This window comes from Mustela erminea, chromosome 5, assembly GCF_009829155.1.
Source record: "Mustela erminea isolate mMusErm1 chromosome 5, mMusErm1.Pri, whole genome shotgun sequence".
NCBI lineage: Eukaryota > Metazoa > Chordata > Mammalia > Carnivora > Mustelidae > Mustela > Mustela erminea.
Window position 1 is genome coordinate 82,896,300 of NC_045618.1, and position 25,137 is coordinate 82,921,436.

The 25,137-nt window shown below is 41.8% G+C and overlaps 1 protein-coding gene across 3 annotated transcripts in view; it reads left to right on the plus strand.

Moving 5' to 3' along the window:
• Window positions 1-7,444: 7,444 nt before the first annotated feature.
• The window catches only part of AKAP6 (A-kinase anchoring protein 6), a 521,710-nt gene continuing 504,017 nt past the window's right edge, over window positions 7,445-25,137 (plus strand). Inside the window, exon 1 of one of the 3 annotated variants that reach the window (XM_032344004.1) lies at window positions 7,445-7,537. The gene's annotated coding sequence lies outside the window, so the exon portion shown is untranslated. The remainder of the gene's footprint in view (window positions 7,538-25,137) is intronic. The other 2 variants (XM_032344008.1, XM_032344005.1) reach the window with 2 other exon arrangements.

Consider the following 25,137-nt stretch of genomic DNA (forward strand, 5'->3'; position numbering starts at 1 on the left):
GCCTTCCATGATTGCTATATCAACCATGGGCCCATGAACGTGGTAGAGCAGCAGTAGATAAAATTCCTAGAGAATTAAAGGGATATGGATACTGGTATCATGAAATTTATCAAATTATCTATAAAATAGAATCTCTGGTGGCTGTTTCCACTCAGACCAGAGATATGTAGGGATATGACCCTCGTTGGCACTGTGGGAGAGATAAAAGAATTACACTTAAAAGCAAGGGAGCAGAGAGTATATTCTTATGAGTGCAGCATTCAGAAAGTAGGAAGTAGAAGTTTGTAGGTAAATTAAAGACTGTGTAATGAGGATGGAACTTGAGACCCACCAGAAAAAAGGTTTCCAGGAGTGTGGCCATCTGGGATGCTGGGAAACCAGAGTCTGGGAGAACGTTCCTACATTGTGCTCCTGGTTTATTACACATCTGTTTCACTTTTCTATTTACTTATGCATCCACTCCTTCTCTCTTACCCCTACCATTTTAGCACTTAGAGTAAAGCTTCTCTACCATCATCAAGAGAGTTCCTCCAATGCTACCTGCTCTAAGGTATCTTTCTCAGCCGTTGGAAAAAACCAGAGTTCCTATAATGTTGTGGGCTTTGTGCATTTCATCTGTATCATCTCATTTCTTGATTCCTGAGGTAATTCCTTGGTTCTTGAGGTAATTATGAGGGCACTTTCAGGATATATCCAAATGGGATTTAAGATTCCTGGATCTGACTATGTAAAGGTGTTTACATATTATAGGAACAGAAGGTACTGGTGAATTGTGACCACTGTTTTTTTTTTTTTTTTTTTAAAGATTTTATTTATTAGAGAGGAAGAGAGAAAGTATGAGCAGGGGGAGGGGCAAAAGGAGAGGGAGAGAGTTAGACAGACTCTGCATTGACCAGGGAGCCTGAGGCCAGGACCCTGAGATCATGACCTCAGCCGAAGTGAGCCACCCAGCCTTCCTGTGCCCACCTATTTTTAAATGAAATTGACAAGGGTCAATACCAGAAGATCCTGTAAACTCTTCTTTCACTGAGGGAAAATATGTAACAGATGCTTTGTTTGGGTTCTTTTAAGTAGGCAAACATGTCTGGAGTCAGGTTTGAATCAAAGAGCATCAGTAGCAAGTCAGGGAATGTTGGTACCTTTCTAGGCAGGTGTAACAGAGTGACATTCTTTGCCAAGGAGGATCAAAGGTTGAGTTTGTTGTATTGTTGAATCCCCTGAACACACACTGGTTCAGGAGAGATGTGGAAGGCTGAGTAATTGATTTCTCAGTGGTGACCCTGAGCTGGCCAATTTGTAGCAAACTTAGTTATTCAAACTCTATTTTCCAGCTAAAGACAGATGGACCCTTTGATCGGGGATTTGCTGTGCTCAGAGAGCTCACAGTCAAAGCACAGCCAGGTACAGTAAGCAGAGGCAGTTTTCGTTTGCCAGAAATTACCCCCCAAAAGTTATGTAAGCCAGAGCATCTGATTCAGTGAAAGATGGAAGCACTGAGGTAGCATAGAGATCCAAGGGGCTTCTGTTAGGGGTGTCAGAAGATAAGTAGTGGGACACGGAAATTGGAGAGAGAATGTACATTTGATACCATTCATGTGGGGCTGATGGGAGAAAGAAATTCTCCCTGACCAAATGATCCAATCATAGAGTTTGAGGGATAGGTGGAACTTAAGCACATGAGCTCCTCATTGTACAGAGAAACTGAGGCCCCAAGAGATTTTCCAGGGCCATACACCTGGAATGGTTAGAATGGGATTTCAACCCATGTCTTCAGACTCTAACTTCACACTATGTGGGGTTGAGTTTTTTTTTTATGGTTTCTAATTTAGTCCTGCATCTGGTATGGCCAAATGAGTCTCTTGTTTCCTTTTATGAAGACACAGGCTATAGATATGCTATTATTTCCTTATTAGTAATGGTGCCTGAAGCTCATAAGTTTACACACCAGGTAATAAACTCCCACTCATGGTCTGAGAGAAAGGTTGAAAAAAATTTACATAAAAAACACCCAAATCCCCAACTCGTTAATGGATCCAATTCTTGCTAACATTCCTTCTTCCTCCTACTTGTCTTTATTTTTGTGATGGTTTTGGGCTTCCTGAAGTGAATGATGATTTATCTTGAACAAAATAGGATTTGTTCTTGAATCCTGCTGGTGTAAACACTATGTTAAATTAAAAAAAGTAGATACAAGTCCCAGGAATAAATCAGACTTCCTGTTTAAAAAACAAGCACATAGTTCAGTTATTTCTTTCTGGAAGATAAGACAAATCCACAAGGCTAAGAGTCCATCTCCTTGCCCATGTGTAAAACCTCATTCAAGTTATTTGTTGCTTTATTTATTTGTAGTAAGATAGGGTTTTGTTTTTGTTTTTCCTTCCTTGCTTCCTTCTCTTTCATTATCACTCCTTCTTGGAGGGGTTTCTGGTAAGTCAGGAAAAAAGGTATTAAAGTCAGACTATGAAAGGTGGTGAATATTAGCAAGGAAGGATGCATTCAAAGTGGTGTCCCTCTGAGACTCTGAAGATATTAATCAGGACTCACAAGACAAAGAGAAGCTGATTCAGCAACACCCCCATCCTCCTGCCGCCGGGGGTTGAGACAGGACTTGAGGGAAATAGAGGGATGAAGACATAATGGAGACATAGGCAGAGAGAAAAAAAGGGAGACTAGAGAGAAAAGGACCTCCCAAAGTCCCCCAAAGACAGGGTTTACACAGACTGAGGAGTTACTTGATGGAAAAAGTGAAGGACCCCTGTGTGTTTGTGATCCTTTTATCCATGGAAAACATTCATTGCGGTGATAGACTGTATACCTAAGGTTAAAATATACTTTGCTGTCCAAACTGATACTTTTTGCACGTGAAAGGGGGCATTACGGATTATGCTGATCCAAGTGTAGACAGGGACTATCTGGCAAATCTGGACATATGGTCACCAAATACATCTATAACTTCTCCAGACCTCATGGACGTAACTAAGAGGTCAGACTCAACCAAGGCACGGTTATTAAGCACTGGTTTGTTCAGCACTGTGCTTGGCATGGAGGATACAAAACAGAGCTCTTCTGTTTCTATCCCAGATGAGCTGTTGTTTCTGTGGCCAAGACCTTTATAACATTAAAGAACAAGGCAAAACCTTCACAGTCCAGTTCTCCAATTATGATGCTTCTTAGCAGGGATTGTGTCCATGGCGTCCTCCTGGTCTTGCCTGCATGGTGGTGGCTGCAGGCCCTGAAGCAGAATGAGTCAGAGCCGTGTCACTTTGTTCTGCTTCTGCCACACATATGCCGGTTTTAATCAAATGAACACCTAATCCTGTAGTGCATTTTATTAAGCCCTTTGCCCTTCCCGTTCCATCTGTTACAGGTTTCATTCTCTACCCTCCAAATGGAATAAGCTGTGTTTTTTTTTCTCAGACTTTTTTCCCCCTCCATGTTTGAGGTCTTTCAGAGCTAGGCCCAGAGTCCAGAATAACAATGAAGCTGAAGTGGGTCCGACTACGGGTTTGCAGTCTCCTGAGTTACTTTGTCTAATGCAACACTTCTCTTATCAGCAAAGCCTCCAGTTTTGATGACGTTTGATGCCCTGTTCAGGGGAGCTCTGCCGTTGGTTTCACAGACCCTCCTGGTAGGCCTGCAGTTACTATCTCCCCAAGCCAAAAAGGACCCTAGGGGCACATGGTTCTAGGGCATCCACTTGGATCAGAGGTCTGTACTGTGGGTGGGTGCATCATAACTTCGCCTCAGTGGACCTTCCTAATTTTTTTTTGGTTTATTTGGCTATTTTATTATCTTATTGCCCGTATCTTCACACACATAAAAAAAACCAGCTCAACTTGAAAATGGGCTTCAGGGCCTGTGTTTTGGGAATAGTGAAAGAATATAAACAAATCTTCCCCAAGAAGTATATGTCTGTTTATTATAGTTTCTCTCCTTGGCAGGTATGATAAGATTTTCATCTAGAAGAATGAAGAACATTTAAGAGATGTTGATGGTATGGCCAGTTACACGTTTCATTCTCTTTGAGCAAGCATAACCCTAGACACCTGGGTTCTGTCCCTCTTTTGTATTATTTATTTCGTGTCTGTGTCAGTCTCCCCATTTTTGTGTTCCTGTAAGGGGAAGTTTCTTGTGCCTCTCCTCTTTCAAGCCCTTCTTCACCCTGTCCTACTACACCTTCATGCTAAACCCATTTTTCCCACAGAGAAGGTAATTGATAAATGTTTCCAAACTCAGTAAATATCTTTGGCCTGTAAACCAGTAATTCCCTTATTTGATGCTGTCTGAAAGACACTGACAGGTTCTTAGAGGAAATGCAGGAGTCAGTGTCCTTTGAGTAACAAGGCCATGCTAAAGGTGCGGAAAATATGAAAGTCATTCCATTTACAGTCCTGTGGGAAGGTTTTGGTACCACAGCGGCTGAATCTTCAGAGCCCTAGGGAGGCTGGAGAAACATAAGATTGATACCACATCCAATCTTTTAACTCTCTTGCTTACCGCTGTTGTTGTTTGACATACGCTCACAAACCTCCTTTGTGATAGGTGGGAGAAAAGATGTCGTAAACCCAGGAACACTCAGCTAAACTAAAGCCCAGGGCATGCCTTAAAAGAAGCACCCAGAATCCTCAGTTCTTTCCCAAACCAGATTCAAGGAGGATGTGCTTTACCTTGAAATAGACAAGAATCAAACCAGCCTAAAAAAACAAAGAGAGGAAGGCATAGGAGAAATGGCCACTTGATTCTTTACATCCTATTCCTTATTTTTTATTTCAACCCAGCTGTAGCATGCTCTCTACCCTATTTGACACTTCCGTGTTACTTCTGTTGATTGTCAGTGGGCTTCTCGTCAGCCAGCGATGATAGTGCTTTATTACTACCTCTGGGTTAAACTCTGATCTCCAGGAATTCTATTTGTGATATATTTGAGAACAATCCAAATTTCTGCCTCATTGGAGATTGGGTAGGGGGGGTGAGGATTGGCTATTATGAATAGGTGAGGAAAGTTCAAGTTCATTAGGAAACTTCACATGAGTTTCCAATAGAAAGGAAGTATGCAAAGTGTATTATGATAACTTTCTCTGTTTGGAAAGTAGATGCCCTCTTGTTCAGGGCTAGGTAGTGGAAAACATGAAAAAATGTCTTCCATTTATGTTGTAATAGCTATGACTTTAGAAGGCACAGAGCTGTCCACAAGGCCAAGTCTATGGAGACATGCAGTGTATGCTCTGTACAAAGTCTGTCTCCAGTCAGGAGGAAGGGGTGATGTTTTGGTCATTTGCCCAGAGGGGAGGGATACCTTTCTGCAGTTCTAGTAATATGAAGCCTTATGGTCATCTGCTTACCAAGAAGAGGGAACACTATCACCAAGATCATGTCTCCATCTCCATTCCTAGCTCAGCAAAGACATAGAATATAGTCTTTTGATTCTAGACAGGTGTTCTTTGCCTAGCTCCATCGTGTTGCTTTGTGTGTGACCAGGGGCAATCAGGAATGCTGGATATTAAATTTCTTCAGGATGGCTCCTCCCCCACCCCTCTTCCAAGCCTTAGTCTTTTAAACTTAACAATCTAACCCCCACATAGCTACTAAACATAGGGTTTCTGGTTCCTGGGAATACTGGGTGATCAATACCAGTTGTAGTGACTTCAGCAACAGATGAGAAAGCTAACAGAAAGTTAGAGCCTTGTAATCTAGGCATTAACAACCAATTGGGGCTTCTTTGAAGTGCAGAGTAGAGAGAAGATACGTTGTTGTCGCTGGCTTGGTAGAGAAGGGGGTGAAACATTCAGTGAAAGTGAATCCAGGCACATGCCAAGTGTACTGGGGACAGATAGTTTCTTTGTATGGCTTGAACTTAAGTTTGAGGAAAGGAATTAAAGTTCAGAGACTTGACCTTTTAAACTCAGGTTTAAGAGAAGCAATGAAATTGCAAGTTCCATGGCTTGGAATATGTCTTACATAGTAAGTTCTATGCAGCTGGCAAGGGATTGTTTTTCCTTTGGTGGGCAATCAATAAATGTTCATTGAATTCAATTGAATTTCCTAAAGATAAGGATGAAGTTGGTGGAAAGCCCTGATATGGGTATTTTTCATTTTGTTTTCTCTATGTAATTCCGTGATTCCAGGAAGGCTAGGAGGCAAGAGAGAAAACATCAGGTTTGAAGATCAAAGAGATTCATTGTGGCTGGAACATGAAACATGAAGGAATTCTAATGAAGGATGAGGCTGGAAAGGTATATGGAAGCAAGTCATTTAGAATCTCCTCAGCTGGTTAAGACATTTAGACTTCATCCTAAAAGCAGAGTGGAGCCACAGAAGGATTTTTAGTGAGAGGTATCACATGCTTAGCTATACATATTAGAAAGATCACTGGGTATAGCATAAAAAAATGAATTAGAAGTACTTAAGTAGGGACTGGAGAACCAGTTGATAGACATCTCAAATTTGGGAAATGATGACTTTAACTTGTACACTAGGCTAATAGCAGTGAGAGTGGAGAAAAGAGAGGGAACTGACAGTTCTTGAAATTGATTGGATGTGAGGGAACTTGGGTGAGGAGGAGTGAAGAGTGGGAGAGGATTCCAAAGTCTCTGATTTGGGCAATGATAGAAGGTGGTGCCATCAATGAGACAGAGAACAGAGCAAAAGAAAATGGTATGGGAAGGTGATAGAGAAGATGATGAGTTCAATTTTTTACATGTTGAGTCTCATGGGTTTGTGGGAAATCCTAGAGATGTGTAATTGGCAATCAGATGAATGAGTCTGAAGTTGTTTTTTGTTTTTTAAATTTTATTTATTTGAGAGAGAGTGAGCATGCGTGAGTGGTAGGGCAGAGGGAGAGGGAGAAGCGACTCTCCGCTGAGCAGGGAGCCTGATACAGGGCTCAATTCCAGGACCCTGAGATCACAACCTGAGCTGAAGATAGACACTTAACCCACTGAGCCACCCAGGTGCCTGGGTCTGAAGTTCTGAAGAGAGATACCAGTTTTGATTTGAGTACAGATTTGATTTGAGTGCATATTTGATTTGATTGAATACAGACTTTGATTTTCAGTACAGATTTGAGAATGATATAGACATGGGAGTAGATGAATTTGTTCAGGGAAATACCAACTTGTAAGGGCTTGATAGAATTAGAAGGGTGCATAAAGAAACCTAACTGTGAGTGGTTAGAGGGATAGGAGGCAAACATAGAGGTGTGTTTAGGGAAAGATAGAATTTAAAGAAAGAAGGAATGGTCCAACTTCTTCACCATTAAGTCATCCAATCTCTAGTTTCCTAATACTTCACCTTACTTTGGTCGATAAATCTTAACTAGGAAAAAAAAAAAAAAAAGCATATCCTACCACTATTGTGTGAATGATATAGCCCAAGGTCATTATTGGTCTGTTTTATTTAAACATACCTAGGCGCTGCTCCCTCTAAGGATTTTACCTATACCAGAGAGAATGAGAAGAAATCCTCTTCACACGCTGTATAGCTGCACTAAAAGTAGCCAGCAGGGAAGCTGACCTATAAATACTATGAGCACATTAAGGTAAGTACATTTTTAAAAAGTTGTGTCTTTTGGCTATAGTCTAATATGATGATTGGTGGAAGTGGAACTGAAGAGTGACAGGGAGATATTAATGGAAGGTAACACGCAGTCCTTTGGCCTTAGAAAGAGGAACGGACTATATCTGTTCCCAGAGGGAAAGTTTGATGAATAATGATCTTGATATACATTTTAAACATTCTGACAGTGATGCAGTGGGTACTGCTTTTGCTCTTTGGATAGCAGATTCTCTTTTGCACTGGTTGGGTCTATTCCTTCAAGGCTGGGTTGTCGGCCACCTAAGGGAAAAATGGCAGAAGCATCACGACTCCTCTGCTCCTATTAGAGGCTGCGGGTGCTATAAAAGGCATGCTGTAAGAAGCTGTAGGTGGGTGATGGAACATCAGGGCCTGCTTTCCCTGCGGAGGAAAGAGAGCAAACCCAGGGTCTCAAGAAGGCGTGCTTTCCCAAAACATCGCAGTCCCCAGCTTGCTGAGTAGGAGCTGATGATTCACATTTAGATGCCCCCCACCCGTACCCTCATCCCGACAACACAAAATTTGAGTCAAGCTTGAACTTTGCTAAGAAAACAGTTTTGCTCTTTTTAGTCTTAGCAGCACCGGCATTTAAAGACCGACTCTGCAGGAAGGCAGAACCTTAGTTACCTTCTCTCCAGGCTGTTGTAGGAATTTCAGACCTCCACTTGCCAAAGCACTTTCATGGAGCTTAGGGTTTTGTTTTGTTTTGTGGTGGGGTGAGAGAATGCCTTTAGCGACTCCCTCCCTTTCTCTCTCTGGTTCTCCACTTTTTTCTCCAAACTGAGGGGTCTGAGTTAGGGGATTCTTGAGGTTCCCTAGGCCTAGTTTGTGTCTCCACCAGTGGGCCCCAACAGCAGACAGCTTGTCTTCAGCCAGGCCCTCAGCTGGCTCTAGAGGCCTACTCTCTATTTGGACAGGCAAGTCATAAGTCAGTCTATAGAAAGGGAGCTTGTTTGGAGTGGGAATACAAAGGGAGAGGCTTTGACATTGAAAAAGCACATACTCCCCTGGGGTCTGGGACAAAGATAAAGAGATCTAGAAATCAGAATGGTTAGATGCTGCCTGGCTTTGCTGGTGCTTTGCCTGACTCCTTGGCCTTCTAAGTTTGGGTTCACCTATGGGAAAGAGGCTCCCAGTTGAGAGGAGGAGTGTCAGAAGCAGACAAACCTGGCTCTGTTCCTTGGCCGATGTGTGACTGAGTTAGTTGTTGGACTTTCTACACCTTATTTTCTTTCTTTCTTCTTTTTTTTTAATTAAATTTATTTATTTTCAGCATTACAGTGTTCATTATTTTTTCACCTCACCCAGTGCTCCGTGCAATCTGTGCCCTCTATAATACTCATCACCTGGTACCCCAACCTCCCACCCCCCCCTCATTTTCTTTATCTGCTAAATGAAGATGTCTTAAGTGTCTGCCATGAAGATTAAATGAGATAACGAATACATAAAACAGCAATAGAGAATCTGGCTTTGTGTGTGGTGTGTGGTGTGTGTGTGTGTGTGGGGGGGGGGTCCTTCTCTTCTCCCTAGTCCTCCTTCTTATTTTTACCTTTGCTCATATTACACCCCCCCCCACCCCTCCCCACCCCCCCCACCCCTCCCCACCCCCCCCCCCCACCCCGCCTTCCTGGATCATTCTTCCTATCTCTCCAAATTCAACTCCCTCGCAGTGCTCAGTGAGGTCTCCCGGCATATTATAGTGCTCTTGGCTTCACATTCTGTTAATGTCCTCTGAGGGCAGGTGTCAAATACTAGTTCTCTTTCTGCGATACCTGGCAAGATGTCAGGTGCATAGAAGAGGGCTACACAACATTTGAATGAATGAATGCAGAAAGTTACAGGGAAAATGAGGGGGCAGTGTGTGCTGTGCTTATGGCCTGAATACTTAACAGCCTGCCAGTTAGGGACTTGGAAACTTTTGGAATTTTTGAATCTCATTCTTCCTCAGTTTTCTCATCTGCATAATAACGGCAGTGGTAAAAGTAGTACCTCTCTTCTAGATTTGTTGTGAAGATTAAATAAGTTAGATTTGAAGAGTGTTTAGATCAGTGCCGACACCTGGTGCTAGGTAAGGACCGCCCCCCATTATTATTTTAAAGAACATGAGTTTAGGATTAGACAGACCTGAGTTCAGAGCCTGCTGTATTGCTTACTAATTGTGTGACCTTGGACAGAGGTTATTCAGTTTCTTTGTGCTCTCATTGCCTTATCTGTAAAACAGGGATAATTCATCTGTCTTATAAATTGTTGTGAAGACGAAGTTGAGATAAGAGCCTAGAACACAGTATGTGCTGGATAACCGGTCGGCTATTAGACGTCTCTTTCAGTCTTCCAGAAGCGAGAGTTTGAAATGACTGTGTGAAAAATCATTGTGGCGGCCCAGGCCCCATTTAGGAAACTGAAAACTGGGCTTTGCCCTGACTGAGAAGGGTTGAGAAAAGAGTAGAAACAAGGGTTTGTGGTTATATTGCAGGAAGGGGCAGGGAAGTTACTTTATGCCAGTTGCTAAGCTGTATCACCAAATTAGGTCATTAAAAATACATTTGGAAGGAGTAAGAGACTTTTGCCTGTGTGAAATTCCAGCACAGGTCCATGCAAGTCACCTGTGTATCTTTGATTATGCAAGGTGTTTCTTATGTTTTGTCCTTACGTAGCCAGCTGTATTGCTGTCATGGTGACGCTGTAGGTGGGAGTGAGCAGAGATGTGCCATCCTCTGCCAGCCAAGCGGGTCTGTGATTCTTTCTGAGAAAGTTTGCCAGCTCAGAACTTGTATAACTGAAGGGGACCACTTGGCCTCTTCTTCTGAAGCCAAGTTGGGACTAAGAGAGTCCTAATTTCTAGGGTTCAGTATATTGATTCTCTTCGAGGATCATGTTTGGTGCTGAGTCATGTTTTAGGCCCCAACAGGATCTGCGTCCACTTACCCTCTGCCAGCACTGAGGGGCTGACTGCTCTCTACCATTCAGGACAGAGGGGTATCTGCGTGGTTTCAGTCAGGGGCCTCACTAGGTCCGTTGGCCTTTTGGGGAGGTGGGGTGGTAGTGGTGGGGAAGCAAAGGAGAGGCAGACAGGGTGGCCTTGACACTAATAACTTCTTTCCCAGGTGTGTTTGCTGTGTTTGAACCACAGGACTGGGGATTTAAGCCTCTCCTCCACCATCTGGACCTGCATTTAGATTTCATGATGCAGCCTTCTCACATCCCTTCTGTCTCTCTGCTGCTGCTTCGTTTGAATTTAATGCTAATAAGTTCTGCAATGCAATAAATTCTTTGGGAAGAGATGTAATATATTTCTACCTCAAATTACAAATTTCTTGTGGCTTCGTTAGCAGTGCCAACAATTGGTTTCAAACAGCAAGATAAAATCACCTACTTTCTTTTTTCATTACCACAAAGTTCTTTATGATTATAGCTTTATTTTCACCATATTCAGATGAGAGAGCTCTTGATTAACTTCATTTTGCAAATAAAATTCAAATATGGGGAAGTTCAAAGAAGATAGTTAATTACATTAAGATGGTGGGCCTGGCTTCATCAGTTCAGTGATTATCACCTTGGCTCTACACCTGAGAACTTTAAAGAAGTATGATGCCCAGGTTTCACCTGAGCCAGTACAAAAAATGGCGAACCCATTAAGGAGGTGTGAAGGCAAGGACATCTCAGTCTTTTCAGGTGAATCTAATGGGCAAACATGGTTGAGATTCCTGCTGAGTTTACTAAGAAGGCAAGATGCCATTTTCATTGTTGGAATTAGGAAATCACGGGAATGATTGTAAAACACATGTCAAAAAAATGTAACTGATAATGTTAAATTAAAACTTGCTTTGTGCTGTTACTTTTCAACCAATTAGCATTTTTTTTTTTTTTTTAATGAAGATTTGTGGATAGCAACGGGGACAAGGGTTTGTCTTTGTGTTTTTCATTTTAAAGAGTAAAACTTCAGGGGATTAGGACCAGAAATGCTCATCCATTGTTTATCAGGACCTTACTGAATGTATTGGTGTGTCTAGTGCTAACCCCCCTAGGGGGCCATTCAGAATGGCTTTCTCAGAGTAAGCCTTTTTCAGATTTTACCCCATATCACATCCCCCAATCTCCCCATTCTGATCTGTTCCCTAAGGGTCCTAGTTAAGTAATACTGCAGTAGTCAGCCTTGGTAATTGATGGGAGGGAGTGTGTCTTTTGGCTATGTGAGAGCAGAAATTAGGTTGAGAGTCACTTTTCTTAGAAGTTTCCTTGAAATGTCTGTCTGGCTAGTTGTTGCAACAGAAGCTGGGATTTGAAATTTTTTGCATTTTGTCTAAAAGTTTGATGCATCCATAGAATGGAATCTATCCCTTTTAAGAATAGAATTTAGAGCAAAAAGGAAACCAGTCTGTTTGCCCTAAAATGGTACCTCAGACTGGCTGATTCCCTCTTGAACCACTTGGGATTCTTCAAGTTTCTAGCTTGGCTGAGTTGTTTTTGGAGCCAAAGAGAGTTCTAGTCATTAGCATTGGTGAGTTGTTGCTCATTAGCATTTGTGTGAACCAACAAAGGGTGTGAAACCCTAGTTTGGGGTGGGGGGAGGGTGAGAGGGATTGTTTCTCCTTGGATTAATACCAGAGTTATTTCCCTTGGTGCAGATCCATTCTTCTCCGTGTGGGAATATTTAATGTTCATACTGTTAGGTGTGAGTCTCATTTAGAGAACTTTGTTCAAATACACATTTTTTCTCAATTTATATTAAAAAACCCACAAACCCCACAAAATACTCTTTGTCATGATGGTTTGTTCAGAAGTTTGAAAAGGCATTCTGCTTCTGAGAGAGCTTTTCCTGCAGTGCAGTTCCACTGTCACTCAAGCAAAGAGTTAACTGAGGCCGGAGAAGCTTCTCTGGCAGCCTGCAAGCTTTGTGCAAGAGCCAAGCTGGGGGCTGGGAGAGGCTGATATTCATTTGTTTGTGTATGAAGCTTTCATTCCCAAAGTCTTAGACATCACATACCAGGAAAGATGATTGTGAAAAGCAGGGACAAACTCAAGTGTTTCCCGGCTGTTCTGGTTGCCTCCCATACATTTAATTCTGCCTGACAATGTTTGCCCCTTGGTTGTCTGAACAGAATTTTCCTCTCTGGTGGTGAGTGGGGGTTAATTATTAATATCCAGCAGTTGTCATGAATACTGTTATGTGAGCCTGTGTATTAAATGAGTCGTAGAGTACAGCCTTTAGTTGGACACCTTCAGCCCTCCCTTTCCATCACATCGTGTGTAGGCTTTACCCTGGAATTATGGAGCTCAAGGGGGTGTAATGGCCTTTGATTCTGAGAAACTTTGCAGAAGCGTTGTGCAAGAGGCCCAACTAGAAATGTCTCCCAGGACCCTGAAAGCTCGGTCACACACGTCCTTCATCTTGTTTCAAGCTCCTGGGATCTGTATATAGCAATAGCACCCCCTAGTGTGTGACAGGGTGAGGATGGGCTCCTGGTTCATGCAATGAAGTGTTTGGTCTTCCCAAAGTGAACTGGGGAAGCAGGCGGCCTGCATTTATGTAACAGTATGGCTGAGCTAACTATGCGACAGCAGCATCTCCTCTAGATTTTGATAGGTGAGAAAGGAAGATAGGGGTTTAGATTATTTTACAAAGATGTGAAAGCTAAGGGGAGCCGCAGGAGTGTATCAGGAGGTCCCTAGGGAAGGGAGTTCTTCCTGTGAACAATTTGCCATTCTTTGAAAGAATTTAAAGTTTGGCCTCCGGCATGGAGAGGAGGATGGATGGGGTCTGGCCACAAAGGCTTTCCGTTGCTGACTGAGTCTGGGCCTGCAGAGGGGCCAAAGCCTTTTTGTAAAACTGAAATTCCAAACACTCCAAGCAGCAGCTTAAAGGCTACTAGCATATAAATGATTGATATGTATTACCTGACAACAGAATTTTGATCAAAGGAACTAGACTTAAGTACAACAGGGAGCAAAAGGAAGGTAGAGATGGACTACAGAGAGCAAGGAAGGATGCTTCCTTCCTTTATTTTATTCATCTAACAAATACTTATTGTTGAGTTCCTCTTCAGTGCCAGTGTCCGTTTTAGGTTTTAGGGATGCGGATATGAATAAAACAGAGTCCTTGCCCTCTTGAAGCTTTCATTCTTCACATTTGCCAAGGGACAGGTCACCACAGCTCAGTCCTCTCAGGAGGACTTATTTCTTATTTCTGGGCTGAATGCGACTTGAGGACTGGGGAAGTACCTACTGCTCAAAATTGTGTCTGTTCCAACCAATCTTTTCTGAAATTTCTAAACTCGAACCCCTCATTCATTAAAGATGTGCTTTCTGAGAGAACTAATCATGAAGCCAGCTGCTTTGGCCCGATGTTTCTTTTCTGGTAAAAATGAAGTCTAATAAGACTTCAAGGGATGAGGCTGCTGAGGGGTGGAGTTGCAAATCTGGCACTGGCAAGGGAGTTAATTTTTCAGGGCTGAGGTTTCCTCATCTGTAGAAGCAGATGCTTTCCAGCTCTAACATTCTATTTTGCATGGCAGATAGCATCCAGGAGAGCACAGGGCATGGAGCACCCCTGAGAACACTGGGTTATTGGGGGTGGGAGCAGGACCGATTAGACACTGAAAAAAAAAAAAGAGGGAACGTGGAGAAGGAGTGCGGTTTGACAACCAACGTTAGGCTATTTAAAGAATGTTTCTGGGGCATTTATTCCTGGGTTCAGTTTCTGACTAGAAAATGCCTAAAAGGGAGGGTGGTGGGGTGGATGTGGTTGTTACAGATTTTGGAAGAAGCACAATTCCTTATACTTTTACAATCAATTAAGTTTTGAAAATTATCTACAGAACTCCTGGTTGTAGATCATACACCTGACCCTCAGCTCCTGCTGTAAAGAACTTTGTGGGGGCGGATTTTCTTGTTTTATAGTGTTTTCTCTTTAATTTTTCTGTTCAGGATAGAAGTGGAGTTCCACAGGCTGATATTCTTTGAATCCTAGAGAGCAAGTGACCTACTTACTACTGTGCCTGAAATATTCAATTAGAGTGCATTTTAGGAAATATTTTTTCACCTTGAAATGGATTTTTTGTTTGTGAAAACACACTGTAGGAGAGAGATACCCTTTTGATTTTCTTGGCTGTTCTTTTGACCTACTGTGTAATTACCTTTGAATACTTATGTGAATTCTCTCCTTGGAACAAGGCAATGTAAAAGCCCTGGCTTCTTTAGAAAAGATAATTCATTACTACCGTCTACCTGTATAAACACATGTGATGAGGGTTAATGAAAACTTGGACTGGGCTTAAAATTTTTAAAAAATGCACAAGGTATATGCTGGGCTCTCTAACAGGGAGAACATGTTGATCCTAGTATTTTTAGTTTATTGGTCGGTTTTTCTTGACTTTGTGTTTCTTCTATTTGCAAAGAGTTACAGCCGGTCTGTGAAGAGCAAAGCACAGTGTAAACAGGATTTAGGGATGGAATGTGGGTGGGGCTTTTTATCTGCAACGTTTCTTCTTCCTCATGCCCAGCTTTTAAAGAAATAAGACCAGCGACCAAATGCGAGACAGAAACCTTGGATGGCTTTGGAGTTTTCTATGTGTGTGTTCTGCCATCTGCTGGAAGAGGATCACCAAGCTTGGAAAACTGACTGGCAAAGCTGAGGCATGTGTGCATTTTTGGCCCCTCAGTCTCTCTCCCAGAGCTGGCGGAAAATAGCAAAGCTCATGAATTGCCATGGTACACTTGGATTTCTGTTGGATAACCTTAATTCACAACTGGAGTTGTCCCATGGGGATTTCCCCATGAGTTGCTGAGCTTAGGACCATAGGCCTCAGATACAGGCTGCTTTGGGAGCCTGTATCCCAGCATCTTCTGGCCTCATTCCTCTGGATGCCCGCCCAGTGTGTTGATTAGGATTGCCTTGAAGTACTTTCCCCTGGTTAAATGGAAACAAACAAAATTTTAACTTCAAGATAGGGACTAGGGTGGCTTGTTTCATTGTGAAGTCAGTACAAGAGGGCCAACTGACCTATTGAGGAAAGGAATGCCCTTTATTTCTGAGATGATAATCTCTTTACTTTCTGGTGTTAAAAAAAAGCCGTTTTATAGAATGATGGTAATAGTTCAGAGTTATCACTTTAAGCATATAGTTGCTTGGCAAAAGTAAAAGCAACTGTAGGTCAGTTCCCTAATTCTTTAAAAACATTTTCTTGTCTATGAAATCCTATTGTCTGGGCAAATGTGGTTTTGCTACTCCCTGTGGTCTCACCTTTCCCTTCATGTGACAGTTTGAGTGGAAAAGTGGGGTCAACAATCCTCAATTATAACTTCCATATTTTCCCTGGCAAATTCTCCGTGGATTTTTCTGTGCTGTGACCCACATAGAAACGCAAAAATAATAGCGTGGTAGAATGAGGATAATGTCTCTTCATTAACTGGGTCGCTACTTTATAGATGAATTTTCATCTGTAGTGAATGCTTGGCCTGGTTTCGCCCCCCTTTGGATCATTTTCTTCCTCTGGAGTTCTGGATGGAATGTGACCTTCCTGGCTGGATATGTATGTGGAACTCCCATGGGGAGGACTTAGATTTTTGGCAGTCGAAACTTCCAGGCAACTGGGACAGGATGTGGAGGTCTAGCCTCCCTGTTTCTTAAATTTTTTCAGAGGCATACAATGCTTTGGAAAGATTTTTAAATGGGAATATGATATTTTAAATCTGTGATTACTTAAAAGATTCTAGAAACCGAAGTAATAGAACTCTCTTCTTTCATTAAAGTTTATAATTACAGAAAGGTAAATTTTTTCCCCCAAATGTTTTAAAGTTTTAATTCAAATAAAATGATTAAGCTTAAAGAAAACAATAAAAGTAGAGCTACTCTGATTGAGGCAGGCTTGGTACTTGACTCCGTGGCACCTGAACTGAAAATTGCTACTGTAGAAAACAGAACTGAAATTCCTTTCTGAGAAGTTGTTTTGTTAAGAGGGCAGATAGTTGAGATCCGAGTAAGTGGAGGCCGAGAAAATAAGTTTGTACTGAAGCCAGAACATGTGGTGTCTTCATTGGAAATAGATGTCCCCAGAGAATCCACTTCTCTATATTTATCTATTGATAACAACTGCTTCTGAATGAGCAAGGATGTTCAGGATTGCAGGGTGTGAGTTTCATCTGGACACACACAGAGGCTTATAACTAAAGGCCATGTGAAGAAGGTGGAAAAATCCTCCCCAGTTAAATTATCATGGGCCAGATTGTTAGAATTATGTCCAAGAAGTGATTTCGTAAAACTTTGGAAACTTGGCTGAAAACACTGGCAGATCTGTATCATCTGGTAAATATTTAGGACTTTGTGTATATTATCTTCAAGGAAAGAAACTGTTTTTTTCAACAAAAACAACAAAACACTGTAAGATTGTTAGCTTTTTAATGAGAATTTTGGTAAAAAAGTAAGTTCCCGCCCCCCCCTCCCCACAGGGGTATGGGGTTGAGGTCTTACTTCTGATAAAATTAGATCAATTAAAATTCTCTTTCATTGAAGGTGACTAGATTGAAGTTTGCTAAGATTTTGCTTGTTAACTCAGCAAAGTCTGAACATCTGGTAGCTTCATTTCTCATCACCTAGTAGTATTGTTTTGTTTTTAAATTTTCTTGACTGAAAGAGCTTATGAGATTTCATCATTACTTGTATCTTAAAATCTCAGCATATAACTGAATGGCAGTTGAAAATGTGAATTGTCCGATGCCTTAGGAGACTTGGAAAGCAAAAAGATGGAGTTTAGAAGTAACACTCCCAAAAGGGGTTTCCTCAAGTCCTAGCCTTCTCTTAATGATACTATCTTGGGGTGACTGAGTGGCTCAGTAGTTTAAGCATTTGACTTTTGATTTCAGCTAAGGTCATGATCTTAGAGTCATGAGTTTGAGCCTTGCATTGGGCTGAGCATGGAGCCTGGTTAAGATTCTCTCTCTTGCCCTTGATTCACTCTCTTGCTCTCCCTCTGCCCTTCCCTGCCCCACCCACCTCTCCTTATCTCTCCCTTCTCTTTAAAAAAAAAAAAAAAAAAAAGTCTTGTATTTTGTTCCCAGTGGGTTCACACCTGTCATCTCATTTGTCTTTCAAATATGCATTAAGGTAAATGGATATAGTAATTGTGCACCTGTGATACAACTTGGGAAACAGCCACAGACAAGGAGTTACCTTCCTGTCTTCCTTTTCCTCAATTCATTGTTCTGTTGGTAATAAGGAAAATACAGATGTCAACCACTAACTATATGCTGAGCACTTTACATGTGTTATCTCATTATTTCTTGTGAGGTACAGTCTCACCTATTTTTTTTTTTTTTTTTCAGATGAGGAAATGGTGGCTTATAGAGATTAAAAAGTTGCTGGAATTTATATAGCTAGTAAGTGGCAGAACTGGAATTGATGCAGCTCTGACTTCATGACCCATGTCTGAAACCATTACACCATACTACCTCCCCAGTAATATGTTACTGAGAAAGCAGCTTCCGCAGGCCATTTGAACCCAGCTGTCTCTGTCCGGGCTTCCAGCCCAGTTACTCCCCCAATGTCCAGCATACAGAGAAGGCAAGGTATTGATTTAGACCTCCCAGGAAAGGGTTCTGGAGAGGTAACAGGGTCCTGCTCCCTAGCTAGGGTCACTGTCACTGGTAAGACCCTGTCTAAGAGATTTGAAAACCATTATTACAGAGACACTATACGTGAATATATGGTCATGTCAAGCCCAGTAAACAGTAACTCAGCAGTGGCTCAAGGACTAAGCAGAAAAGCAGGAGGCCTCACACTGGACATGCCTACACAGAGTGTAGGCAGGCGTCATCCAACTCTTTATTCCCATCCTGGCTTCTTCCCCTTTCTGTTGACTTGGGCAGAGTCCCAAATTTCCTTACAAAAGATCAAACCAAGACTTCTTGGCTGCCCAAATCAGATCCTCACTAAGGTTTGGCTGTCTCTTAGAAAAGAGAGGCTGGGTTGGCCTGAACTTTCCTCCTTTGCATTCCAGGAAATTAAAACTCCATGGAAGCACCTTAAAATCAACAACTCTCTCCTTCATACCATAGTATGGCTTTGACTTAAAAACTGAATGTACCTGATTGCCAAGTAAATGGCAACTTTGGGGATACCGTCCAGACTCCCCAGCTTTAAAGGCATTTATCTTTAGAAACCTAATCCTTCTCTTTCCAACCCTAGGCCTATATAAATGAAATTGTTTGGGGGTACAGTTTATTCTAAAATACACTTTGGATTGCTATTGTTTGTTTTTTCTCCCCAAATTTTTATTTAAATTCTAGCTAGTTAACATATAGTATTATAGCCACTGCATATTGAGAATATAATTTCTGACATTCCATTCATTACAGAAGGCCCTCATTATTTTAAGAGTCTGGTCTCCAAATTTCATTATAGTGCTGTGTTTCCTCTTCTGCTTGCCAGGCGGGAAGTAGGTCGCTCATATCTGGCAAATGGGGAAGAGTTAAATAGATAAACTGTGACTCATCAACCAACTCAGCCCTAGCCCCAGGCAGCAGGTGGTTCTTTTGATCTCTTGGTGACCCGGGAGTTTTACAGGATACAGCCTTTGAGGAAGGCAATTTAAATGATCTGGTTATTTTGTAAGCAACCTGCAGGTAAATCAGAGGATCATCTTTTCGTACCCCAAGACCTTATAAAGTAGTGCTGGAACCAGATGTACAGGGGACCCCAAGCATGTAATATCTGTAATACACATTGTCTAATCATAAGTCATAGAAGTGTAGTTGGTGATGTCTTGCCTGTGTCTTAAATCCCAAAGTAAAAGTGAATGAAGGACTCTGAACTTTGCAGGTTTTGATACAATATCAAAGAAAGCTGTGTTCCTTGGCAGAATGCATTTCCTTTTGCAGTGGGACCTCTAACCCTGCAGAGCCTAGAGTATTGAGGGTAGGAAATACAAAGGTCCCCCTGGGATCATTGGGAATGATAGGAAGTGGGGCCACTCCTTCTGCTTCTTGGTTCCCAGACCCTAAATTCTTCCTCTTGAAATACAGTGCCATATAGATTTATTACCTATACTGCATCTTGGACAATGGTGCCCCATCCTTGCAGAGAATTGCTTCCAAGCTGGTATTTCAATATTCCAGTGCTCTAGTAGGCCATTGGCTTCTGGCTGGTTCAGTAAGTGATACAACCAACGTATTCTGTGGTCATTGATCCACTCTGCATGTGAAATTGTGAAATGCATTGTGAAATGTATTCCTTGGTTGCATGCTATGTTTTGTGGGATTCCATGTCTTTGAAATAGGCACACTGTGATCCCCTGGATATTGGTGCTATTTGAGACTCTGTGGATAGTAAAGCAAACCACACTCAGAATATGTGTCTACTCCTATGAGAATGAATCACTGATCCTTGAAGAAGTGTAGTGTCCACTTACCAGCAAGTGACTAGTTGGTCTCCTTGGGAAATGGTGCCTTATAGGATGCTGAACATTAATCTCTGAGGTTGGAAGTTCAGAGACGAAAGTAGCTAGATTGGCTCTGCTAAGTGGAGATCATGCTTTGGGGCCCAGTATAGCCTTTATCTCTGCCACCGTGGGCATGTATCCATCTTATATGTTCAGGTGGTCAATGATAAAGGCTGACTCATGTCACCTGCCAAGTCATTTTGCCTGTTTAGTCGTTTAATGCCTATTCCATGGTAGACGTTTTCTGATGGGCATTAACATGTGACACAAAAATCTTCATACTTCATGCTCACAACTATAAGTCTATTCCCACGGATCTTTTGGTCTCTGATTTTCTGGTTTCTTTTCCTTTTAGTCCCTGACCAGCCAGCTGCCCCTTCCAGTCATTGTGTAGTAATTTTGTTCTTTCAGCTTCCTTGCTGTGGCCTGGTCTCTAGGTGGAGGACCATCACTATCAACAAGCCAAGTTTTGTGACTGCCTCTGGTACCCTAGGCCTGGCCTCCAGAGGAGAGCCACCACTGAAGTTCTTAGTGGTGCTGGTTCCTTTCTCACTAGCAAATTCCTGACAGCCTTTGTAAATGAAGTGTCCACTTGGCTCTTACATGAAGCAGAGTCCTCTGGTGGGCCATTTGGCGGTCTATGATGACATCACAGAATGCCAGATGTGATGCTGACATGGCCTACTGCTTTTTGTTAGGAGCTGGCACATCTGCCATGCAGGAAGACCCTGCAGAAGGCCTCCGTGCTGTAGGTAGCAGTGGCTGCCTTCAAGAGCGGTGCTGCTTCCTCCCAGTATGCCTGCTTCCCTGAGCCTCTTTATCCTGTCTTCTATGGCCTGCTGTGCTAAGCATTTCAGCTTTCCTTGGCATAGGCTTTAGTTTTCTCCAGGCTTCTAGAGGCCACCATAGATAGCAAGAGTGCTCCTTCCCTGGGGTCCTTGCCAGACTGTGAAATCTCATGTCCCAAAAGAGTGCCCCCAAATCAATTTATTCTTGCTTCTACAGTCTCATATTCCTCCTCCTTTGATCAAGCACCATAGATCCAGCCATAGAGGTCCTCTTTTGGGCTCTCAGGACTCATTCTTACAGCTCCTCTCTTATCCGTCATAGCTTGTCACCACTGATTATGTAGGAATCATCCCTAGCTATCAGGTTGGCAGTCAGGGGACAAGGTGAGGCCACTCAGGAAGGTAGCACAGAGGCCTCTGTGGAGTCTTTCTGCATGAGGCATGTGCTAGCTCCTAATGAGGGTGGTGGGCTTTCTCTGCAGTAGAGTCTGTAGAGCCATAATCTTCAGGGGCTTTAACCCACATGGGATCTTGGGTTTTTCCAGCTAGGACTTTTGCGTACTTGACCTGTTTGACTAAGCATTTAATTGTTTTCGAGGCTTTGCAACTATTTAGTCCTGGGTTTGCTCCTCAGTTGTGTCTACTCTTCCAGGATGGGAGAAAAGGGCCTCTTTTTAAACCACTGAAAAGATTTTCTGATTTTTATATTTTATATTTATATTTTTATATTTAATATTTATTTTTATATTTAAATATTTATATTTTTATATTTTATATTTGATCTTTAAGTATTATTAGTGAGGTTGTGCTTTATCCCCCTGCAGGGCAATGCAACTTAATAACCAACGGGCTCCCCTGTCTTTATTATGCATTGTTCCCTCCTTACCTTTCACATGTCTCAGTCTTACTGGCAAGGGCATTCCCCTTCTTTGGGATGTGTTTCCATATTATTACCAGTAAACTCTTTAGTAGTTTTCCTGCCACCTTGTGCCAAGGACTGTCCACGCCCCGCAACCATGTGGGATGTGTTCTTCTTTGTCAGATGAGAAGTAGATGGTCCAGTTCAAAAATCCTATCTTACTGCCTACTTTCTCAGCCCATTCTTGCTACGGATTATGTCAGTTCATGTTGTCTGGATGTAAGATACCAACATGGAATTTGGAGTGCAAGGAATTTAGAGGGAGAGATACTTGTGAAGGAGAAAGGGTAGTAAGTGTAGGAGTAGCAGGGAGGGCCTTTGAATGGCACCATCAATCTGAAACCTATGAAAAGAAAGGGGGAAGAAAGGAGGGAAGGGTAGGAAGAGCCCGAGACTCAGCATAGCTCTGAGAAGAACTCAGCAGGCAGATAAGCAACCAGAGTAAAGATTGCCTTCAGAGGCATCCTGCCCTAGCAGGAATGGCGCTACTCTAGAACTCCTGCTATGTACAGTCACTGGCTGAACATGGTGCTGGGAACTCATGGCCTTGGCCTGAATAATGCCTCGAAGCCTGGAGGTGTGTCTCTTAGAGACTGGCAGCTAACTACATGCTGTGCAGAGGGGAGATCTGAATGGCATCCTCCATGGCTGCTGCCCCCACTTCTCTGTTTCTAGTCTTCCCTATCTTAATGGCAAAGCTCCTATTCTTAGGTCAAAATCATAGACTCCTCGTTTATTCTTTTCTTTTTTACACTTCCTGTATTTAATCTGTCAACATAACCTGTGGCCAAACCTTCAAATCCTATCTAGAATCTAACTACCTCTCTTTACCTTCACCACTTTCCTCGATGTAAAGAGATGCAGGGAGAAGATGGCCATCTCCAAGGCGTAGAACACCTGAAGCTACTAGAAGCAAAAAGAGAGGCGTAGAGCAGACTCTTGCCTAGGGCCTTCAGAGGGAGCATGGTCCGCTGACACCTTGATCCCAGATCTCTGGCCTCCAGAACTATGAGACAATCCGTTCCTTTTAGTGAAGCCATTCAGTCTGTGGTTTTTTCATTAAGTTAACCCCAGCAAATGAATACAGATATGATCTCTCAGTTGGATTATCACAAGAGCCTCTCTGTTGATATGTTTGCTTCAGCCTCTTCCAGCAGAGCAGGAAGAAGGATTTTGTTTAATGTAAGATTATGTCATTCCTCAAATCAAAAATTATTTAGAGGATTTCTGTTTTAGAGAAAAGCTTGAGTGTTTACGCAGACCCAGATGACTCGTGTTCCACCCTCCAACCCTTTCTGTGACCTCCTTTCCTCTTGCCCATGCTACTCTGGCTGCCTACCTTTAATTCTCAAGCAGCCCGGCTCCTGCCCCATAAGGGCCTTTGCATAAAGCTGTTGCCTTTGACTACTCTTCCTTCAAATGCCCACCTAGCTCATTCTCTCACTTTTTCTAAGTCTTTATTCAGATGTCACCTTAAGGAAGCCTACTGTGACCACCCTGCTTAAAATCAGTCATTTCCCCTGTGTACCTGATCCCTTTTAACCTACTCTATTTTGTTCTTTTCCGTAGTATTACTTATTACTTACTATAGAATATGGATTGTTATGATTATTTCTTATTATCTGTCTCCTTCCACTACAATGTTAGACTGTGAGGGAAAGGAATTTTGTTTTATTCTCTGAGGTATGGCAAGAAATGTAACAGTCTTAGGTTCCTAGAAGATGCTTATTGTTTGTTGGGTGAAGGAATTGGCAGCTTTCCAATAGGAAACAGAATAGAATATTAAACTCCATATCCTGGTAGCATAATAAATCCCTCCACAATTTAATATCTGGTTTGAGTCTTGTACCCAGAGCTACTAATCTTCATTCACTTAAGAAATATAAAAATACGGGATGCCTGGGTGGCGCAGTTAGCTAAGTGCCTTTAGCTCAGGTTGTAATCTCAGGGTCCTGGGATCAAGTCCCACTGTGCAGGGAGCCCGCTTTTCTTTTTGCCTGCTGCTCCCCCTACTTGTGCTCTCTCTCTCTCTGACAAATAAATAAATATTTTTTTTTTAAAGAAATACCAAAAACATTCTGTATCAGGCACTGTAACAAAGAGGAATCATGTTTGGTCTGTGCCTTCAAGGACTCTGAGTCTTGTGGCTAGAGTCAGGCAAATGCATTTTATAGATTATCTTTTTTATATAAAAGTAAAGCAAGGGGTACTTGGGGGTGGTGATAGGAGCAGGTACTGTGCTTGGTTACATGTGCCTCATTTAATCCGAGCAGGCTTTTTTTGAGGGGAGGTTGAACCCTATGTCAGGTGTCATATGTTGATTTAAAATCTTATTTTCCCTGCCCTGTATCTAAACAAATGGTATAGATTTCTCATGAAAAAGATGTCATTATCTGGAATATAATGATTAACTTATTTTAAAATGCAATGATGTTTCTATTAATGAAAAATTATGGTCATTATGCATGTTTCTGACTAATCCTATCTCCAGGCCAATTTCACAAAAACTTGTAAATAAAAAATGCTGCTGGCAGATTTATGCAAAAAGAAGCCTTTAAATAGGATTCATCTAAGGCTGGTGAATGCAGTGAAAAAAAAAAAAAAAAAGAAATTAGGTAGTAACCTATTCATATACTTATAAAGTAAGAGAATAGGTATTTATAGTCTTATTTGACTTAGTTCTCTGAAATTGCTTTTTATGATCTGTTAAAAGATGTAACGTTTGAAAAGTAGATCTGTGACTTGAAAGGCTTTGGGTTTTATTCAATTGAATTTTTAAAAAATAGTTCTTGCTGTTTTGTCTTTACTGTGACCTAGAAATATTGAGTACTGTCTCAAGGGAAAAATAGTATTTTGGGTGCATGTCTATATTTCTGTTGTCACTTCCTCATCTATTTGATGTTTGGTGAGTGCCTACTGCACACTAGTCTAGATTGTGAAGATGAGTACTCTGTCCATTTTACGGAGATCAGCGTTCTTAGATATCTCCTGAATAGGACAGAAATATAAGGAATTGTCTACTTTGTGTTAATTAGAATGACTTTGAGGGAAATTGTTTCATACCTCTTTTGGCTAAAAATTCTTTTGCAAGATGGAAAAAGCCTTATACATAATTGAATGATGAAAAGAACATTGTCACGAGTTCAGGGCTTAAGAAAAACACCTATATTTCCACCTGTAAATGACAACTATTATTTGCTTGAAAGTGTCAGTATCTCCATTTTAATTAATTTCTAATTATTTTTTTACTCAAAAGAACTGCTACCTTCCTCCTTAATGTGATGATTACTTTGATATTCTTTCTTTCTCTTCTCCAACATAATTTTTTAAAACGTTTTCTTCATATATCATATTTCCTTCTGTTATCATTTTGTGACAATTCCACATTTATTTTCTATTTTCTAACTAGCTTTTATTTATTTAAAGA